Here is a 21,321-nt window from a genome sequence, read left to right on the forward strand (position 1 = left end):
TGAACTTCATTCTCTTAGCATAATTGGAGGGGTTTAACAAAAGACTATTAAACTGGTGCCTGTTTTTAAAAGATTACCCTGGCTGCTGTGTAATGAATTGAGGCAAAGGATTAGAGGGAAGAACAGAATCAAGGAACTTACTCAAACAGCCTTGGAAAGAGATGAGGGGATAGAGGAAAGTAATTCAATTTTTTATATATTTTTGAAGTAAAACCAGCAGATAACTTGCTCATGGCCAGAAAGTAAAGCAAAGCGAGCAATGAAAGGTGCCTACTACTTTATCTCCACACCTAGCATGGTGGCTGGCCCAGAGGAGGCACTATAGGATGGTTTTACATGGATGAATGAACTGCAAGGTCATACAGCTAGCAAAAGATGGAACCAGATCCCAAAGTAGGTCTAGCTGGATTAGAAACAGATGCTATTCCACATCAAGGTTGCATTTCCCTAAGTAACAGGCTTTTAAAGAAGCAAACTCATGAAGGGTAAAGTTCAGAGAAGCTTGGCTCCAAGAAAATATCACAGATGGATTTCACCCTCAGTAGTCAAAAGCAAAAAAGCCACACTTTCAGAAGCCCAGCCAAGCTGGCAGGGACCCTCACCCCTGACCCCGAGCTACTCCTCCTTTATAAGAGCACTTACAGGTTCTTACAAATCTCTGGGTGAAACTTTCTCTTGTATCATGGGAACTTCTTCTTTCCTCCAGAGGATAAAGACCCCTTAGTGAATATAAACTGATCTAAATATCCCCATCTCCTCTATGGTTGGCCCTGGGCCTTATAAGGTGAGTAAAAGAAAGCCTGAAATCCACAGAATGCCCAGTGTGCATCTTTGGGTATAGGAACTGTTTCTACCCCTCCCACCAATGCACTGAGAGCTCTTCTAGGCTTGGGATTTTATTTTCTCTCCCCCATGAAAAGGAATTTATACAAGTCTGATTAAAGAGTCTTGGGCCCTGAGATCTCAAGGCAGGAAAAGAGACGGACCTAGAAGAAAATAAAAGTAAACTGAATGGGACTTCCACTTCCAGAAAGATAAAATAGACATACTTTTCTCTATTCTTTCTCTAAGAACAACTAAATGTCTTGAGCATTACAAATAACACAAACTTAAGACTCTCAAAGATGGAGGGAAAAAGCAAACTGCCTGGGAATAACGTAATGAGGAATTCTCTGGGTGTTGTCTGTGCCTCAGACATTCCCAGACTTACAGCTGAAGAAGCCAGAGACCTGAAATGACCAAGGAATGCAGACAAAAAAAGTCCCAACAAAAGCCCACCCTCTGTAGCAAAGGGACTGGGAAAAGCCTCAAAAGACAGAAAACTTTTAGATAATGACCACTCTACCACAGCTAAGCAGCACAGTAAAAGTCATGGCCCCATTCCCACCCAGGCCGGCAAAGACTTCTAAGAAGTTAGATTTCTCCCATCTTAGGCGGTAATGAATCACCCAACCTCCTCTTCTTCCTCCTCCTCCCTACAAGGCTAGCGTTGGAAAAGGCCCAGTATGGAGCCTGGACTTCCATGTCCACTCAGCAATAATGAAGGCCCATCTGCCCACAGGCAGGGAGGGATCAGTGTAAGCTCAACAGGCCACTAGAACTCTCATGCTCACCCAGAGATAACAAGGAGTGCCCCTCAGGTATCAATAGAGGCTGAGTTTAAAACTTGGACTTCTACCCCCACTCTGGAGGAATGAGGGGATGCCTATGCCTTCCTCTCCCATACCCAGGTCAAAGGAAGCCACCTACAGCAAAAGATTTAGATAAGATCCAGAGTCTCATTACTTAATATCCAAAATGCCCATGCTTCTATCAAAAATCACTCATTCTACCAAAAAAACAGGCAAATCTCAAATAAATGTAAAACAATTAATAGATACCAACACCAAGATGACAGAGATGTCAGAAATATCTGATGAAGATTTTTAAATGGCCATCCTAAAAATGCTTGAACAGACATTTATGGATATGCTTAAAACAAATGGAAAAAAAATAGAAAGTCTCAGAAATAGAACGTAGAACGTCTCAGCAAAGGAAGAGAAGATATAAAGATGAAACAAATGTAAATTTTAGAACCAAAAATACAATCACCAATTTAGGCATTTCAGTGGATAGGTTCAACAGCAGAATGGAGAGGACAGAGGAATCTAGAAATTACCCAAACTAAATGACAGAAACAGAAAGGCATCTGACATAATGGGAAAGGGTCAATTCATCAAGACAGAATTACTGACGCATATACACTGGAGAGCTCTAAATACACTCGAAGCAAAAACTGATAGAACTGAAAGGAAAAGCAGACAAATCCACCCTGTCCTCTCTCAAGACCTGTTGGAACGAAATTAGCAAGGATATAGCTGGACTCAACAACATCGTCAACCAACAGGAGTTAGTCGACATTTATAAAACACTCCTCCCACCAAGAGCAGAATGCTCTGTTAGGAAAATGAAGAGACATATGATGACTTGGAGAAGATATTCCCAAACTTCCTATCCCACAAAGAAACAGTCTCTAGAATATATAATTTACAATATATAATCTCCAAACTCAAAAACAGAAAACAAACAATCCGATCAGAAAATGAGGAAAAAGCATGAAGGGACATTTCTCCGAAGAGCAGAGACAGATGATACATAAGCCCATGAAAAGATGTGGAACATCATCACCCTTTAGGGAAATGCACATTAAAAAGACAACGAGCTATCACCACACACCTATCAGAATGGCTACAAGACAAAATAGTGACAAATACCAAATGCCGGTGATGATGCAGATAAACCTAGAGCACTCATATTGTTAGCAGAGATGTAAAATGGTACAGCCACTCCAGGAAGGAGTTTTACAGTTAAACAACCAAATATGCACCCACAGCCTGACCCAGTAGTTACACTCCTGGGCATTTATCACGACAAATGAAAAATTTACATTCACACAAAAACCTGTACATGAATGTTTACAGAGCTTTATTCGTAACATCCCCAAACTGGACATGACCTAGATGTCCTTCAACAGGTAGCCGGTTAAACACACTATGGTGCATCCACACCGTGGAAAATACTCGACAATAAAAGAGGTACAAACTATTGACACACACAGCAAGCTGGATGAATCTCCAGAGACTGAATCAACAATTCCCAAAAATAATGCACTGCATGACTCTATTCATACAAGATCCTTGAAATGACAAAATGGTACAAATCAAGAACAAGTTAATGGTTGCCAGGGGTTTAATGAGGAGATGAGGGCCGGAAAGAAGTGGGTGTGACTATACAAAGGCAACATGAGGTATTCTTGTGATGATGGAATATTCTGTGGCTTGACCATACCGATGTCAGTATCTTGGGTGGGATATTGTACTTTAGTTTTGCAGGAAGGTACCATCAGGGGAAACGGAGTAGAGCCCATGGGATTTCTATGTATTATCTCTTCCATGTGAATCTATAGTTATCTCAAACTAAGAAGTTTAATTTTTAAAAGTCAATGACCATATATGAATTATAACCCTTGTAAGGAAGGGGTCATGGGCATTCAGCTAAGGGAAAGGCAGGGGAAGAAGGAGGTGAGTTACTTCAGGGTTTATTGTATGTTTGCAAAATACAGTCTGAGTGATAAGACTATTCAGCCAGAACTCAAAAGAATCCACAAGTAAGCAGCCACCCGCTGACCACACACCAAAGTCACCTGGAGTTCCATGATTCCTGGTAACAAGCCCCCGAGACGAAACGCCTTTTTAGAGAAACATAGCTGTTCCTGTGACAGTTTAGTATAATCCATAATTGTTCCTAAGTGGATTCCCATGTTTTCCAGGACACTGTAAAGCCCTGCTTTGAATGAGGCCTGAGTAAATGGTGCCTTCATACCCCTAGAACTGCCAGGCTGGCCACAGACTCTCCTCCTGCTGCTTCTCCTACATCATGTGTTCAAAGGCAGTTGACAGAAGTGTGAAGCTGGCCTGGGAGGGCTGCTGAGGACTAGTATTCAGTTTCTCTCTTCCCATCTCTGAGATGCAGCCTTTTATACTGAAACCACAGGGTATCTGCATTCTGGGAGTAGGCTTGGATGCTTGGATATTTGATCAGAATAAATGTGACATGCTGTCTTTCCAATTCTTTATGTTAAAGGCCAAAAGGGGGGGAGCCTGGGTGGCTCAGTGGGTAAAGCATCTGCCTTCAGCTCAGATCATGATCTCAGGGCCCTGGGATGGAGCCCTGCGTCCGTCTCTCAGCACGGAGTCTGCTTCTCCCTCTCCCTCTGCCCCTCCTCCTTGCTCATACTCACACACACACACTCTCTTTCTCTCAAATAAATAAGTTTTTAAAAATCTTAAAAAAAAAAAAAAAAGCTACAAATGATTCCCAGAAGGCTGAGCTTTGGCAGTTTGACTTGAGATTCTCCATATTTTACTCTCATGTTAACTCTTTAGCTATTATCTAGAGGAAATGGAATATCCATGAAGTTCTTCATTACAGATAATCAATATTCTCAGGAAAAATTCTCTGATCACGGGACCCCTGAGTGGCTCAGCAGTTGAATGCCTGCCTTTGGCTCAGGGCATGATCCCAGATTCTTGGGTTCAAGTCCTACATCGGCTCCTTGCATGGAGCCTGCTTCTCCCTCTCTCTCTGTGTGTCTCTCATGAATAAGTAAATAAAAATATTTTTTTAAAAATCTCTGATCAAAAAAAAAAAAAAAAAAAAAAAAAAAAAAAAAATCTCTGATCAAAAGAATATTTTGCATCCAGTTAACTATCTGAATCCAGTAGTCTTTTCAGAGTACAGTGACAAATGACTAATTACACATGTTGATCACAAAGATTCCTGTGAGACTGACCTATCTTCCTTCCCAGAAGTCTGTGTGAGAATGGATTCAGACCAGGATACCACTCTGATGAGCTCCAGGACTGTCATCCTCAGGAGAAAAAAGCTTTCTCAGAGTCATTCAGAATATCCATTTGGGGGATCCCTGGGTGGCGCAGCGGTTTGGCGCCTGCCTTTGGCCCAGGGCGCGATCCTGGAGACCCGGGATCGAATCCCACATCGGGCTCCCTGCATGGAGCCTGCTTCTCCCTCTGCCTATGTCTCTGCCTCTCTCTCTCTCTCTGTGTGACTATCATGAATAAATAAATAAAAAAAAATCTTAAAAAAAAAAAATATCCATTTGGAAAGGGGTTAGTGTCCTCCAAAAGGAGGAAGTCTCTGGGTACAGAATCAAAAGACATGGAATGCCAACCTTGTGTACAGCCACAAGGAGCTTGTCTTATGTTAGATGTTCAATGACACCTCAAAAGCTCTGCCGAGGAACAGCTTCACCAGACATGGAGACACAATGACCTGGTGCGGTGGTCCTGGGGACCAGAGCGGTCAGTCCCCTCCCCCACCTCTTTTCTGCACCCGTCAGTATGACATGTGCTTCTCGTTTCTTCCATTTGATTAGTCCTGTACAGTGGATGCTTCCAAAGGCCTCTGGCTGGCAGCCCTTCCCAAAATGCACTTCTTAGAGCGGGCTTGAGTCTGTCCTATATGCCCAATCAGACGGGGATGGGAGTCCCCCAAATGCAGATACGAATTCACCAAGTGTAACGTCACTAGTTCACCCTCTCCCTGTCTGCCCCCTAACAATACCCACTCCCAGGCTCTGCCCACAGGAAGTGCTCATTCCAGACCATTAAGGATGACACCAAAGAATTCTCATCTTGGAGACTGATTCTGGAGGGGAAATGAAGATAGGGCTTCTCCCTGGATGAAGAGTAGAGACATTAGTCTGGCACATTTCTCTAGCACCTTTCCTCCCAAAGCCCTCTATTGTATTTCTGAATCCCCATAATCACCCTGTGAGGGAGTTCTACAGATGGTAAGACGGAGGCTCAGAGAGGAGCAGTGACTCACCCTGAGTCATACCAGGGCTGAGTAAGCAGAGAGCTGGGAGCACGAGCCAGGCTGCCAGCTCCAACCCTTCAAGGTTTTCACCAATCTACTTGTACAGTCTCAAATACTTCTCACAGCACAGTGACATACGTCATCACATCTCACATAACCTCCTGATGGGAAGACTAGTGTTTTTCTTATATTACAAATTGGGAAAATAAGCCCAGAGAGAAAATGGCTTGCTCAGTCATAGTACAGATGACCAAACAGGACCGTAAGCCTAAGCCCAGCTTCCTGATTCAATGACTCTTGAAAAACCACAGCTTTTCCGTAAGACCTCTGCGTGATGGCAAGATGCCACCCTGTCATCTTAGGAAGTCAGCTGCTGGTCAGAAGCAGCATCTCTCAGTGTGGACCTTCTCAAAGGCATCCCAATTAAAGTCCCAAACCAGCCACACTGGCCAGAGCCTGTCTTCCTGAAGAGTAACTACCGGAGACCCCAGGCCACACCTAGCTAAAGAAGCAGAACCCAACTACCTTATCCAGAAACCCTTCTGTGTCAAGAGATAATCATCATACAAGTGATTTCTGCTGAAGTAGATCAAAGATTATAACAACTCACTCTAAGTGCTGCTCTCTATCTACTACACCTCACTCTTAGCTCATGTTTTTCCCTTGTGAATCACTGAGAAAATAGAACAGAGAAAGGCTCCTGCATCTCCCAATGGTCAATGTCTACAAATCGGCCTCCACCCTTACCTACCTTTTTCTTGTTTCAATAAAGTGCTCAACTTCTGTCAAAGGCCAATTCCTCCCACGTGCTCTGAATCTCACCCCTACTCTCCCCTACCTCAAGTGCTTTATGCCCACCGCCTGCCATGATTCTCTTGTTTTCATTTCATCAATCTCTCCTTGGACACAGGATCATTCTATCAGCATCTTTAGACATCAACCAACTCCCCTTTCTTGCTAGCTAAGTAAGCTCCTTTTGCTGTTCCCCTATATGGCCAGACTTTTTGAAAAATTCATGTCTCCACTTTTTCCCCAGCCACCACACCCCACATACCCCAATCTGACTAAGGCCTCCACTAGCTAATGAAATAGCTTTTGCAAGATGACAAAGATCTCAATGTTGCTAAATCCAGTGGATTCCCCATCCTGATATAACTCACTCTCTTGGCAGCTCTCTACAGATTTTTACACTTCTTCCTCTTGAAATACTCTCGTCACTTGGCTCTCTCCATGCCACTCCTGCTGTGGTGCCACAAAAGGGTGCGGCTCAGATCTCCCTTCTGGAAACCCTTCAGAACTAATCCACCAGGGAGTTCTGTTGCTTCTACTACTAAAAGCACACAACTCAGGATCCATTCACTATTCTCCAACTTACTTCTACAACTCCATCCAATCCAGTGCACCATCCCCTCCCACTGCAGCATGGAGATAGCTTCCCAACCTTTCCCTACTTCCACTCTGGTCCTCTTCGAATCTGTATGCTGTATAGCAACTTGTATTAAACCATGTCACCTAGTCAAAATCCTCCAGCTCATGACACTGAACTTCAAACAAGGTCTACATTCTTCCTGTGACGTGCAAATCCCTGTCTATCTTTCCAACCTCACCTAAGCCCTTCATCCCCTCACCTACCACTCCACCCTACTGGCTTTCTACAAAAATGCTGAAGCTCTTTTCCCACCTTGGAGCAGCTCAAACTGCTTTTCCCCAACATGGAAGAGGTCTTCCCAATCTTTGAGTTTTGGTGTAAGCACCATCTCCTCACAGAGGCCCTCCCCAACCACCCTATCTGAAACAGACTCCCACCAGCCCCTTCCTCTATTACTCTCTGTCACATCACCAGATTTGTTCCTTTTATAGCATTTATTGGGAATCATAGTAATACCTTATCTATTTACTTGTTTATTTTAAAGACTTTTATTTATCTATTTTAGAGAGAGAGTATAAGCAGGAGGAGGGACAGAGGGAGAAGGAGAAGCAGATTCCCCACTGAGCAGGGAGCCTGATGTGGGGCTTGATCCCAGGACTCCAGGATCATGATCTGAGCCGAAGGCAGATGTTCAACTGACTGAGCCACCCAGGTGCCCCTATTTACTTGTTTACATAAGTCTCTCCCACTAGACTATAAGCTCCATGAGGGCAGGGTATTTGTCTTCTCTCTTCCACATACTCAGTCTTTAGCACAGTGTCTGGCACACAGTCAGTGCTTCACAAAAGCCACTTGAATACATGAATGACTGGATGAACGAATAAAATTAAAGAAGAGGCTATAAAAGTAGACCTAAATAATAATATAATTCTTGACAAAAATATAATATCAAGAATGTTCTATAGTAACCATGATAAAGACAATAGAGAGTATGTTATTTCTTATGGCCTTATTTTAATTACATGTACAATCATGAAGAAATAAAAATAAAAACCAAAGTCCACATACACCACTTAACAGCATGAAGTTTTCCAATAGATGCCCTTCCCCAGATACTACAGTATTGGTTATCATTTATGCCCTACCCTGGGCTAGTAAGCCCTTTACATAGGGAGCGTATTTAATACTCATAGTTCCATTTCACGCTGAAGAAACTGAGGCTTGGGGAATTAAAGTAACTTGTCCAAGCACAAAAAGGTTTTAAGTGGTACAGCCAGTGTTGCCAATCTTATCAAGTTTAACGCCAAGAATTCATATTTTTAACCCCTAGGCTCCCGTGCCATGCTCTGGGTTGAGCACTTTACACAAAAAAATATAATTTAATCTTTATAACAATTGTGCAAGGTAGAAGCTGGTTTTTATTTTATAAATAAGAGAAATTATTTCGAGGATGCTAAGCTGCCCAAAACCTCAAAGCTAATTAAGTGGTGAACTTGAGATTCAAACCCAAATCTGATTCAATAGCCCACAGTCCAAACGAGCACTAACCAATGGAAATAGGATGCAAGCCACAATGTGACTCTTATATGTAATTTAAATTTTCTAGTAGCCACATAAAAAGAAGTAAAAGGAAACCGGTCAAATTAATTTTAATATTTTAACCCAATAATTTAACCCAATATATCCAAATACTACAACTTTAAGATGTAATCAATATATAAAGCTATTAATACAACACATTCTACATTTCTTTTTTCATACTCAGTTTCAAAGTCAATGTGTGTAACGTAGCTTACTGTACTTCTCCATTCAGATGAATCACATCCTAATTGCTCAAGAGCCACATGCGGCCAGCTGTCACCATACCAGACAGCACAAGCCTAAACTATGACTTTTTACTAAGCCATAATAATATCCTGAACCAACTTAAACAGGAGCATCTGGGTGGCTCAGTCTGTTAAGCATCTACCTTAGGCTCAGGTCATGATCTCAGGATCCTGGGATCAAGTCCTGCATTGCGCTCCCTGCTCAGCAGGGAGTCTGCTTCTCCTTCTCCCTTCTCACTCTCCCTCTGTGCTCTCTCCTTCTCTCTCTCTCTCTCTCTCTCTCAAATAAATAAATAAAATCTTTAAAACTAAATAAATAAATATGTGACCCACAAACATGTACATGTAAACGTGTGCAAGACAAGGAAGTAGGGAAGGGAGGACATGTCAGAAAACAAAAGGATGGCTAAGGAAACCATTAAGGAGAGGGGATTCAAATGTTTATGGCAGCAATGTCCACAATAGCCAAACTGTGGAATGGTGTCCATCAAAAGATGAATGGTAAAAAAAAAAAAAAAAAAAAAAGATGAATGGTCTATGTATACAATGGAATATTACTCGCCATTAGAAACGACAAATACCCACCATTTGCTTCAACGTGGATAGAACTGGAGGGTATTATGCTGAGTGAAGTAAGTCAATCAGAGGACAATCATTACATGGTTTCATTCATATGGGGAATATAAAAAATAGTGAAAGGGATTATAGGGGAAAGGAGTGAAAATGAGTGGGAAATATCAGAGAGGAAGACAAAACATGATAGACTCCTAACTCTGGGAGACAAACAAGGGGTGGTGGAAAGACATGTGGGCAGGGGGATGGGATGAATGGGTGATGGGCACTGAGGAGGGCACTTGATGGGATGAGCACTGGGTGTTATACTATATGTTGGCAAATTGAACTCCAGTAAAAAATATACAAAAATAAATAAATAAATAAATAAATAAATAATAAATTTTTTAAAAAGGAGGGGGGCTGCAAAGACAGTGGCAGGCTGACCCTGCCAGACCCTTGGCCTGATGGAGTCAATCATGGCTTCAGAGCCTGTCAACCTCAGGCAAAGCTAAGTCCTCATGCCTCAGCTGCCTCAACTGAAAAATGAAGCTAATACCACTTATACCAGAGCAATACTGTGAAGGTCAAATAAAAATACAAATGTTGATATGTGTATACATGTATATACAAATCTATAAATTTTTCTTGTAAATAGGTAAACAGTATCCAAACATGAGTATTTTTGTGCAAATAAAGAAAATGATTGTTTCAGGATCTTTTCAAGTGTCTGTTGGCCATCTGTATGTCTTTGGAAAAATGTCTATTAGGTTCTTTGCCCATTTTTAATGGGATTACTTGGGGGGTTTTTTTGGTGTTGACTTACATAATTTTTTACTATTTTTTGGATATTAACTCCCTATTGGATAGGTCATTCGCAAACATCTTCTCCCACTCAGGAGATTCTGGATGAGAATCAGGAAGTCTCCAGCAGTCCACTCATGGAGTACATCCTGCTTGCCTAAAGGCCTTGGCTTCCTCAAAGATCAGAGACCAAGAAGGACAGAATTGAATGGCCTGAGAAGAAAGGAAGACTGATAAAGTACATTTATTTAGAGGATTGAAAAAAGACAAAATAATATGACCTCACAGATCCCATCAATTCTATGGACCCTTATAAATGCAAGCACGAACATCTGGACACCAAAAGTTACCCAAGGGGATCCAAAGATCCCATATTTAGAACAGAAGAAAGATGTGCAACCCAACTACTAAAACATAATACAAAGTAGTAAGAGATGCATGTAGAAAACTGCTTCAAGGGCAGAGGACAAGAGACAATGAACTGACTTAGGTAATCAATGAAAAGCTTAGATGTGAGGTGACTGTCAAGACCTCCCTTGAAGGGCGGGCCACAGACAAATCTCAGACAGGGCATTTTCAGCACAGGGTGCACAGGGCTTAGATGTGTAAGGGAGGTGGGGTAAGAGCTCATTGTGGGAGGAGCCTGGTATGGCTGAGCCTAGCAGTGGTTTGCTTTTTGCTGTTGTTTTGTGTTTCGAGGGGTAGGGTCTGTAGAAGACAAAACATTGGAAAGTGACACTAAATATAAGGAAAGGGGAGGGCAAGTCTTGACATGTCCTTTATGTAGAGGTAAGAATTTTAAGTAAGAGAGGTTCATAATCAATCGCTGTGTGTGAAGATACTCAGGCATCCGTGTGACAGAAGGAGCAGAAGAGGCAGGCCTGAAAGCACAGGGAGGCTGGCTACGAGCTGCCACAGAACTCCAGGAAAGAGAGGATGCGGCCTTGAACTGGGGAGTTGCAATGGATGAGATGACGGGCAGACTCGAAGGCCTTCCTGGGTGTTACGCTATATGTTGGCAAATCAAACTCCAATAAAAAATACACACACACACACACACACACACAAGCCTTCCTGGGAAGCTGAAGACCTGGCCAATCTGCCATGGACAGGATGGGTCCTAACAGGGGTCAACGGAGCCAACAGCCTTATGATGGCCACCTTACAGGGAGTACCAGACGTCATCTCCCAGGATGATAACAGCACAAGGGCCCAGAATCAACTTCCTCTCTGAGAGTGGCCCCCAGGTACTCGACACTTCACCCAGAAAACTGGCCTCACTGATCATTTTGGGACACAGATGGGGGGACCTCACAAACACCACTGTCCTACCATCCACCACAGCTGCCTCAAACACCCTCCACCTATGGGTGAAGAGAAATCCTGGTTTTCTGCACCCTTTACTCCAGGCAACCCCTCCCTCTTCCCTGGTACAGCTCCCGTTTCTGTTGAGAAACTACTTTGGTTTTTATGACTACAGAGTGAGAACAAATCTAGTGTCTGCCAGAAAAAGCACATTCAAAGGAAAAGGGACAGCAGGATGTTAACGAGGCTGAGAATGAAGCTCCAGCCACAAAATAAAGCCTGATTTTGGGTTTCAGACATCCCGAGCTAAACAATGGCTTAATTCCTGTCATAAACACCCTTCTCCGTAAACCAGGCAGGTGCTATTTTTAGAACTTTTTCCATGATGCACTTGTTCTTTAAAGGAAGAGATAAAGGCAGTGGGAAGCAATTAGAAGTATGAACCCATATACTTTATGTCACAGTTGAGTACCAACCCACATGACACCTTCACAATTAAAAGCCCATATTGAAATGCAATAGGGTAACGATCTCAGTCTCTTCTTATTTTGCCGGGAAATTCTTTCAACATTTTATTTTGAAATCTTCAGCTATATTTTTTTAAATTCAAGAGTTGAGAAGAAGTGATGAAGTTGAGTTATGAAAGTGTCACCATCATTACCAAATCAGAAACAAAGAGCACTCTGCTAGCCATGACCAAGGCAGACAGCCATCAGGAGGGGAAGAAGGGGTTAATGTGAATGGGAACCAACATTTAGTGAGGACCTACTAAGTGTCAGGCACCAACCAAGGTTCTTGCTTCTTTCCTGCTTCATTCATTTAATGAACATTTTACCAAGTACTGACTATGTGCCAGCATTGTGCTCAATGGCAGAGACGTAGAATAACATTTTTTTATGATTTTATTTACTCATTCATGAAAGACACAGAGAGAAAGGCAGAGACACAGGCAGAGGGAGAGCAGGCTCCCTGAGAGGAACCTGATACAGGACTGGATCCCAGAACCTGCGATCATATGATCCTGGGATCATAACATGAACTGAAGGCAGGCGCTCAACCACTGAGTCACCCAGGCACCCCAGAGATGAAGAATAAATAAGACAGACACTGCCCCTGCCTTCACAGACCTTCCATCTACCAGAGGAGGCAAATATTCAACAAGAGCATTCCCAGTGGCATGAGTGCTCAACATGGAAATTGCACACAGTGAGGAGAGTGTCTGAGGAGGCTGAACTGGCCTGAGGTGGGCCAGGGACACTGGGAAAGGTGTCTACACTGAGAGTTGAAGAATGGGTAGGAACTAGCCCAGCCGAGAGAAGGAACAAGAATCTGCAGGCAGAGGAAGAGCCCATTGCAAGGCCCACAGGCAAGAGAGAGTTTGTGGCTTGGAGTGAGTGGGGAACAGCCAGATAAGGCTGGAGACATGAGCTGAGTCTTGTAAATCATGACATAAATTTTAAGTTCATCCAAAGAAGTAGCAAGATGACATTAAAGGATTCTTAAGCAGGGAGTAATAAGATCATACTTGTCTTAAAGCATCATAAATCCTCACTAGCAACCTTTGGGGTAGGTCATATCCTATTTCATGAGGATGAGGAAAGAGGAATGAGGTTTAGGAACTTTCAGAAAGCCACACAGCTGGAATGCAGTAGAGTCTTGGATGAGAACTCAGGTCAGTCTGACTCCAAATCCCCTTTTCTTTCCACTACATCATCCTGTCTCGTAAGAGAAAGAAAGAAGAAAGAAAAGAAAAGAAAAAAAGAAAAGAAAAGAAAAGAAAAGAAAAGAAAAGAAAAGAAAGAAAGAAGGAAGGAAGGAAGGAAGGAAGGAAGGAAGGAAGGAAGGAAGGAAGGAAAAGAGAGAGAGAAAGAAAAAGACCAAAGCAAAGCAGAGATCCTGAAACTTCATTTCACCTGATTACTTATAACTTTTTACCAAAATCAAATATAGAGTTGATCTCTGGCATCACCAAATATTTGGGTTTTGCCCTGCCTGTCTTGAATAAATAGCTTATTAAAATATAATAAACATACACAAAATGGTTCTCCTCGGAGAAAAGCCGAGAATCCTCCCCCCACCACAAGACCCCAGTCCTCAAACAAGAGAGTGCTGGCCAGAAGGAGCCCCACAGACTGTGAGCACACAAGGAGCAAACAGGCACAGGCTGGCCTTCAGGGCTGGAAAGCAAGGACAAGGCCATGGGCCCAGCCACACTTTCCAAGCTCATGTTCAACCTACCATCAAGTGGTCCTCCAAAGACCTTCTGGAAATGACAAACTTACTACCTACAAGCACAGCCTATCCCGCACTGAGACAGTTCAGAGTATTTAAAAAGACTCATCACAAGAAGTAAAATTAGCTCAAAACCCAGATGCTTGTGGCAGAAGTTCCTATTATCAAAGTTGATTCCTCTCCAAAGCAGGAGAAAACCACGTCGCAGTGAGGCATCCCTGGAGTGTTGTCACTTTCCCGAGTCTAAAGGTGTCAAATGAAGTCAACATCCAGAAAGCAAAAAAAGAGTGGAGGAGGAAATCTCAATTTCAAGGCATACAGAGTCTGTTTCTAGAAAACAAAAAAGGATAACACCTTTGCTCCCATACATACTGGCAGTCTCCACCGGCGATTCTGGCCCTTGAGACTGGAAAGTCAGGGACTGTGACACAGACTCATCGGGAACCTGGTACCTGCCTTCTGCTCTCCCTCGGCAGCAGACAGCGCCTCCACACATCACTTGCCAATGCACATAGCAAGCGTGGCCGTGCACGTAAGCAAACTTCAGTTCTCTGCATCTCTGTCCTGCTGCCTGGGGTGGTGCCTGGCTCAGCACCACCCCACGTGCTTCATGCGTGTCGCCCTGATGGGCGGCTGTGGCAGCATGCTCACACGGGTAAGGGAGGCATCCCTATGTTATATCAAATCTCTGCACAATGCATAAAAACTAAGTGCTCTTCCTTTAAAAACTAAAGAAAATGTTAAAACTTTAAGTTGAGGGCCGTCTGGGTGGCTCAGTGGTTTAGCCACTGTCAGCCCAGGGTGTGATCCTGGAGATCCAGGATCGAGTCCCACGTCAGGCTCCCTGCATGGAGATTGCTTCTCCCTCTGCCTGTGTCTCTGCCTCTCTCTCTCTCCCTCTCTGTGTCTCTCATGAATAAATAAAATCTTTAAAAAATAAAAATAAAATTTAAAAACTTTAGGTTGAGTAAAACAATTGCTAGCACCAATTATCAGTAACGGGGAGAGAAGAAAATGGCACATGTGATGGGACAGGCTGTGTAGACTGGTACTACCTTGTCATGTGAACTCTGGCACTTTCTACCAAGTTTTAAATGTGTGTACCCTCTGTCTCCTTAATGTCACTGCCAGCACCCTACCATATTCACACAAGCACAAGTATTTAGAGAGCCAACATCAATAAAGCGAACTAAGCTCTAATATGGAAAACTTCCAGGTATACCAAACACGTTGAGATGCTATCTAAAAATTATACATTTAAGGGGCGCCTGGGTGGCTCAGTCAGTTAAGTGTCCAACTCTTGGGTTTCGACTCAGGTCATGATCTCAGGTGCATAAGATCAAGTTCCATGTTGGGCTCTGAGCTCAGCGGGAAGTCTGCTTGGGACTCCCCCTCTCCCTCTCCCTCCACCTCCCTCTGCTCACATACTCTCTCAATCAATCAATCAAGATCTTTAAAAAAAAAAACAAACAATAAAATAAACATTCAAGATTCAGAAAAAAAATAGAAAAATTCCAAACTTCAGGTACCCCCCCCAAAAAAAAAAAAAACAGGAACACAAAACTAAAGCAACCAGTAAGGAGCTGAAATCAAAGAGTCCAGGCATTTTTCAAAAACAAGGGTTATCAGAACAGGGTATACACTGCAGAGGACAGGAGGGGAACACACACGCTCTGCCCAGGGTGACAAAGGGCTGTGCTGATCCACAAACACAAAGCAAAAGACATCTATCACATGTATCAGAGACAGAGAAAGGAAACGTGACACCTGTCTGGAACTCTGGGTAGAAAAAGGGTTACCTGTGAGAAATCAGAACCCCAAACCTGTGCCACACACAAGTGCGGAGGCAGATTTCACACTGCTCACATGGTGGGGAGCCCCAGGGCTAAAACTTTTAGGGCTAAAAGCTGGCCTGCACCAGGTGAAACTTTATGATACATGGCACAGGCAATCTCAACTACCCCATCCAGATGCCTCTGCAACTGGGAACCCAGTGGACTCCCACCAAAGCCTCTAGCTATAGATAAGCTCACCACAAGAGGAAACTAGCCACCAAGAATGAAGATTTAAAGTATGCCTATGTGTTTACAGCAATAAAAAAAAGAAATGTGAGCAGGGCTGAATTTTAAAATGGGCAAGAGACACGAATACGCTTTTCACCACAGGAAACATGTCCTTGGAAACAAACTCCTGAAAAGATGTTGAGCATCTTGAGCCCTTTACTAAAAGGCAAGCTAAGACCATGATGAAATATCACGACATGCTCATTAGTATGAAAAATGGAAAAGAGCGGCAAGAGCCAACGCTGGCAAGGACGCAGAAAACCGGATGTTTCCTAGATTACTGGTAGGAAGATAAAGTGATATAATCAACTGCAACTGGCAAGTAGTTTAAGAGCTTCTGACAAAACTAAATATACCCTTCCCTGCATGCACACACACGCACAAACACAAGTGAATGCATGCAAGAACTGGTGGAGCCCAACTACGATCTTTAATTAACACTATTCTACACATGTCACTTTCCTCATTTTGCTTAGCCATTTAAGACGCTATCATTGAGGGGAGCTGGATGAAGGGCAGACATTCTCTGTTCTAGTTTTGCGACCTCCCGCCAATCTGTAATTCTTTCTAAATAAAAAGCTTTCAAAAATCAATATCGGGTGTAAAATGCATGTTATAAAATATCACAATATGATATCATTTGTGCACATATATTTTTTAAATGCACAATTATACTACATGCGTTTTCTGGATAAATGCATAAATAATGCAAATATTAAAACATCAATAGCAAGGAGACACACAACTTCAGGATAGAGATTTACCTCTAGGGATAAGTTCAAAGAACACCTCAACTTTATCTTTAATATTTTAATTGTTACGAAAGGATTTGAAGTAAGAAATCACTATCTAGATGTTATAAATAAAGGAATGCTGGTTAATTACTCTCTACTACTCTGAATGTTTAAAAGATTTCTAAATTAAAACCAAAAATACACATACAAGGAGCTTCACTGAAACATTATCCGTAATAGCCAAAGAGCCAAAGATTGGTAAGTTACATATCCATCAACAGGGGAGAGCTAAATAGATTTGGATGTAGTAACGCAAGGGAATACAAAGCAACCATTAAAAACAATAAAGGGAATATCCACTCTTAAGGCAAAACCCTGAATACACTAGCAAGTGAAAAAAAAAAAGCAAACTGGAAAATAATATCTATTGTATGAGTTCATTTTTTGTTTAAAAAAACAATATAAATATATATAAACACATAATAAAACTCACACACTGTTTAATAATGGTTATTTCCAAGAAACAGCGGGCATTTCACTTCTAACTTTATATGCCTCTACTTTAAAATCTGATAAAGAAGAGCATGCTTTATTTCCAAAAACTGAAAAGTTTTTCTTATTGAGGTACAATCAACCTATACCATTATACTAGTCTCAGGTGTACAACATGGTGATTTGATACATGTTATCTATTGTGAAATGATCACTACACATGGTTATGAATCTTTTTTTATGATGAGAACTTTTAAGATCTACTGTCTTAGCAACTTTCAAATACCTGATACAGTATTGTTAATGACAGCCACCTTGCTCTACGTTACATTCCCAGGACTTACTTCTCTTATTTTTTTTTTTGACTTACTTCTCTTATAAGTGGAAATTTGTACCTCTTCACCCATTTCTCCTACCCCCAACATGGCAGCTACCAATCTCTTCTCTGAGTCTATTCTCTGTATCTAAGAGCTCAGGTTTTTTGTTTGCCTGTTTGCTTTTAGATTCCATGTATAAGGAAGATTACAGAGTATTTGCCTTTCTCTGACTTGTTTCATTTAGCACTGTCCTCAATGTCCAGCCATCTTATCCCAAATGGCAGTATTTCCTTTTATGAGGACTTTTTTTAATTTAAAAAAATTTTTTTCTCAGATTTTATTTATTTGAGAGAGAGTGTGAGCTAGTGAGCATGGGAGCACGGGGAGGAGCATAGAGGCGGGGGTGGGGGAGCATGGGGGCAAGGGGAGAAACATGGGGTGGGGGAAGGAGCAGAGGGAGAGGAAGAGGGAGAAGCAGACTCCTGGTAGAGCAAGGAGCCCTAGATGGGGCTAAATCCCAGGACCCTGGGATCATGACCTGAGCTGAAAGCAGATGCTTAGCAGATATTTAGCCGACTGAGCCACCCAGGTGCCCCTTTTGAAAACTTTTTTTAAAAGGAGTTGATGAACCAAAAATCAAGACTTAATATTAAGCTAATATTGTTGAGCATTTACTATATGCCAAAGTGTTTGCATTCATAACCTTCCCTGCCCTGAACAAATATGTGGGTACATATTATCCTCATTTGAACTCACAACCTCTACTTGAAGAGAAGTAAATGGAAGCTCTTCAAGGTGAAATGACGTAGATGAAATCACACAACTGAGTAAGTTGCGAAGTGGGTTATAACACACAGCACTGTTTCAGCCCACCACTCCAATCACCTGCATGAGGCACAGTATCAGAACATATGAAGAACATACAGCTTTTATCTCCTTATGGTAAGATGGAAAGCCTCATGAGCTGGAACACACACCCTGCGTGACCTGGCTGAATGATGTGCCCATGCTCCGGCCACCACAGTGGCATATCTCAGATTACATCTTGACCTGGCTCCCTCATAAAGAACTGAAAGACGATGTGACGGGGAAAGGTGGTTTCCCGTCCATGGCTTCCCCACGGTGGTTCCAGAGAGAGAGAAAGGGGCTGGCATGGCAGCGGAGTGCTCCCAGACAGACCAAACCCCAGCAGGGTCACCCCTACATGAAAACCACAGTGAAATCCCACTGGGCAGAAGTGATGCTCTCTCATACACCAACCATGACCTTGCTCTCTACAAAGGCAGAAAGCATTAGAGCATGGTAGTAAACTCAAAAATCAGCCCCCTCAAATCCCACTTCAGGAAAGGATTCTCTACCCAGCTGCAGGTGCAGGTAGCTGACAGCCTTCTGTTCACTTCCTAAGGAATGAAACCCCAACTTTCTGCTGAGGCACCTACCCACGGCTGAGCAAGAAGGTGGCTGAGAGGCCTGGTCCTTCCACCTTGTGTAGGACTCCTCTAGTGATAAGGAAGATCAGGGACCCCTACCAGGTCTAAAGCCAGAAAGTCTAGTAATCCTGGTATGAGTAACTGCACAGGACTGGGAAGAAGAGATAGTGCACAGAAGGAACTGGTCCAAACGGGTTGGGTTTAAAGTCACAGAAACCTGGTTCTCAATGCAGAGTCCACCATGTCCTGCCAAGTAGACCATGAACAAGTTAGTGACCCTCTCTAAGCCCCAGTTTCTAAAACTGCTTGGAGTTGTCCAGAGTATTAAAGATGAGAAGCACAGACCTAGCACACAGTAAGGGCCTCCTCCTTTCCTACAATCAGTCCAGGAGGGAGACATGAGGAGTAAAGCAAGGACTAAAGCCAGATTGCTCGAGCTCAGGAAAGAAGTCACACAGGGAAATGAGTTGGCCTTGAAAATACCATGTGCAATCCATTTAAAAGCAAAACTGCTACTTCCAGTCCACTTGTGCTCTGTGTCAAATTTTTCCTAGAAGTGGGAGAGGTTTGAGGAATCCACACTATTACTCAATCTCCACTTGACCAGTGGCACCTACAGTGACAAAACTGAGCAGGAAATCAGCTATAGGCTACAGCCAGGGAACAGAGTTTTTTCTCTAATACTTCCAATTTCCAGTCCAGGTTGTAAAGAGCTTCAAAACTGTCACTCCATCCTAACAACAAGTAAAAAGTCTGAACAAAAAAAAAAAAATCAATTCTTGGATCCACTGGAGAAGTGAAACTGTAGGGCAAATCATTCACCAAAAACTGGAAAGGCAGACAGGTGAACAAAAAAATTACAACCTGCCAGAGAAGAAACCCATGAGCAGAAGCCTCCAGAAGAATGAAGAGCACCAGAGAGGAAAAACTAACCTATAACTGGCAAATCTCTTGGAGGCTCAGGATGGCCAAGTCTGAGAGTTACAAAGCCCAGGGAGAACCAGTCATGGTTTTGTGAGTTTTACCTCTAGGAGCTGTACCAGATCCTCACAGTGAAAATCAGAAAAAAATCTCCTCCTGCTTCTGTAGGGGAATATTCCAGAATATTGAATATTGAAATACACCAGAGCATTCTGTCCTTTTTCAGAAAGGCCTGCCCTCAGGAGAAACTGTATAACCAGAGCCCAATGTGTTTGGTTTCATGGAGCCTACCTGACCTGGCAGGAGGACCATACCCAATTCTGGCCTCCTCTGGCCTTTGACATGGAGGAAGGAAAATACTCAATTCTGGGCCCCTCAGCACATTCTGTCTGGCCCAAGTAGGGGAAATACCTAGAGGTATTTGTAAAATTCACATCCCAGAGGAATAGGCTCACTAAAACATCTAATCACAGGACCATACAAAGCTGCTTCTCCCCTGACACTTCACCTCCACACCACTAAGGACCTATTTACCCAGTACATCAAGTTCAGCCTTCAAAACATGGAAAAACATACTAAAAGCCAAAAACACAGTCTGAAGACACAGAACTAGCATCAGAACCAGGCCCAGAAATGGCAGGGGCATTGGAATTACCAGACCAGGAACTAAAACAACTATGATTAATATGTGAAGGGCTCTAACGAAAAATGTAACATTCAAGAACAGATGGGTTATGTAAGCAAAGAGATGGAAATTCTAGGAAAGAACCAAAAGGAAATACTAGAGATCAAAAACACTGTGACAGATATGAAGAATGCCTTTGATGAGCTCATTACCAGACCGAACACAGCTGAGGGAAGAATCTCTGAGCTTGAGGATATGTTAATGGAAGCCTTCAAAACTGAAAAGCAAAGACAAAAAGTGGTAGGAGTTAGTTGGACAGTTGAGTAGTCAGGGCCAGAGTCCCCATCAAGAAAATATGGAGTCCAGACAGCTAAGATATAATAGCACTAACATCCTGTTCGCAGCTTAGACAGGACTGCCCTCTCATTCTGTTTTGCAGCCTTTGCAGAAATGATTTCTGCAAAACATCCTCAGATAAAACAATTAACCACAGAGCATTTGTCACTATCACAAGCAAGGGGCAGCTAAGACATAAGCCCCCATGTCAGCCAAAAAGACCATCAGCCCGTGGACATTAACCTAATAGGTAGACAGATAATGTGACCAAAGTCCCGAGTGGCATGACTCTGTACACTCTGGCTGCTTAAGATAGTTCTGCAAAAGAGCTCACTAAACCCCTACATTTAGAAACTCCCAACGGCAACCGTCTCAGGTCCCCTCCCTCTTCGGGTGCTTTGTACTATTGCTCGATAAGCCTTGCCTTGCTGACCACCA

The 21,321-nt window shown here is 42.8% G+C and overlaps 1 protein-coding gene across 1 annotated transcript in view; it reads right to left on the reverse strand.

The window, feature by feature from the left end:
• The window catches only part of KCNH1 (potassium voltage-gated channel subfamily H member 1), a 372,237-nt gene that overhangs the window by 287,483 nt on the left and 63,433 nt on the right, over nucleotides 1–21,321 (reverse strand).

Source organism: Canis lupus, chromosome 7 (genome assembly GCF_011100685.1).
Source record: "Canis lupus familiaris isolate Mischka breed German Shepherd chromosome 7, alternate assembly UU_Cfam_GSD_1.0, whole genome shotgun sequence".
Lineage (NCBI taxonomy): Eukaryota > Metazoa > Chordata > Mammalia > Carnivora > Canidae > Canis > Canis lupus.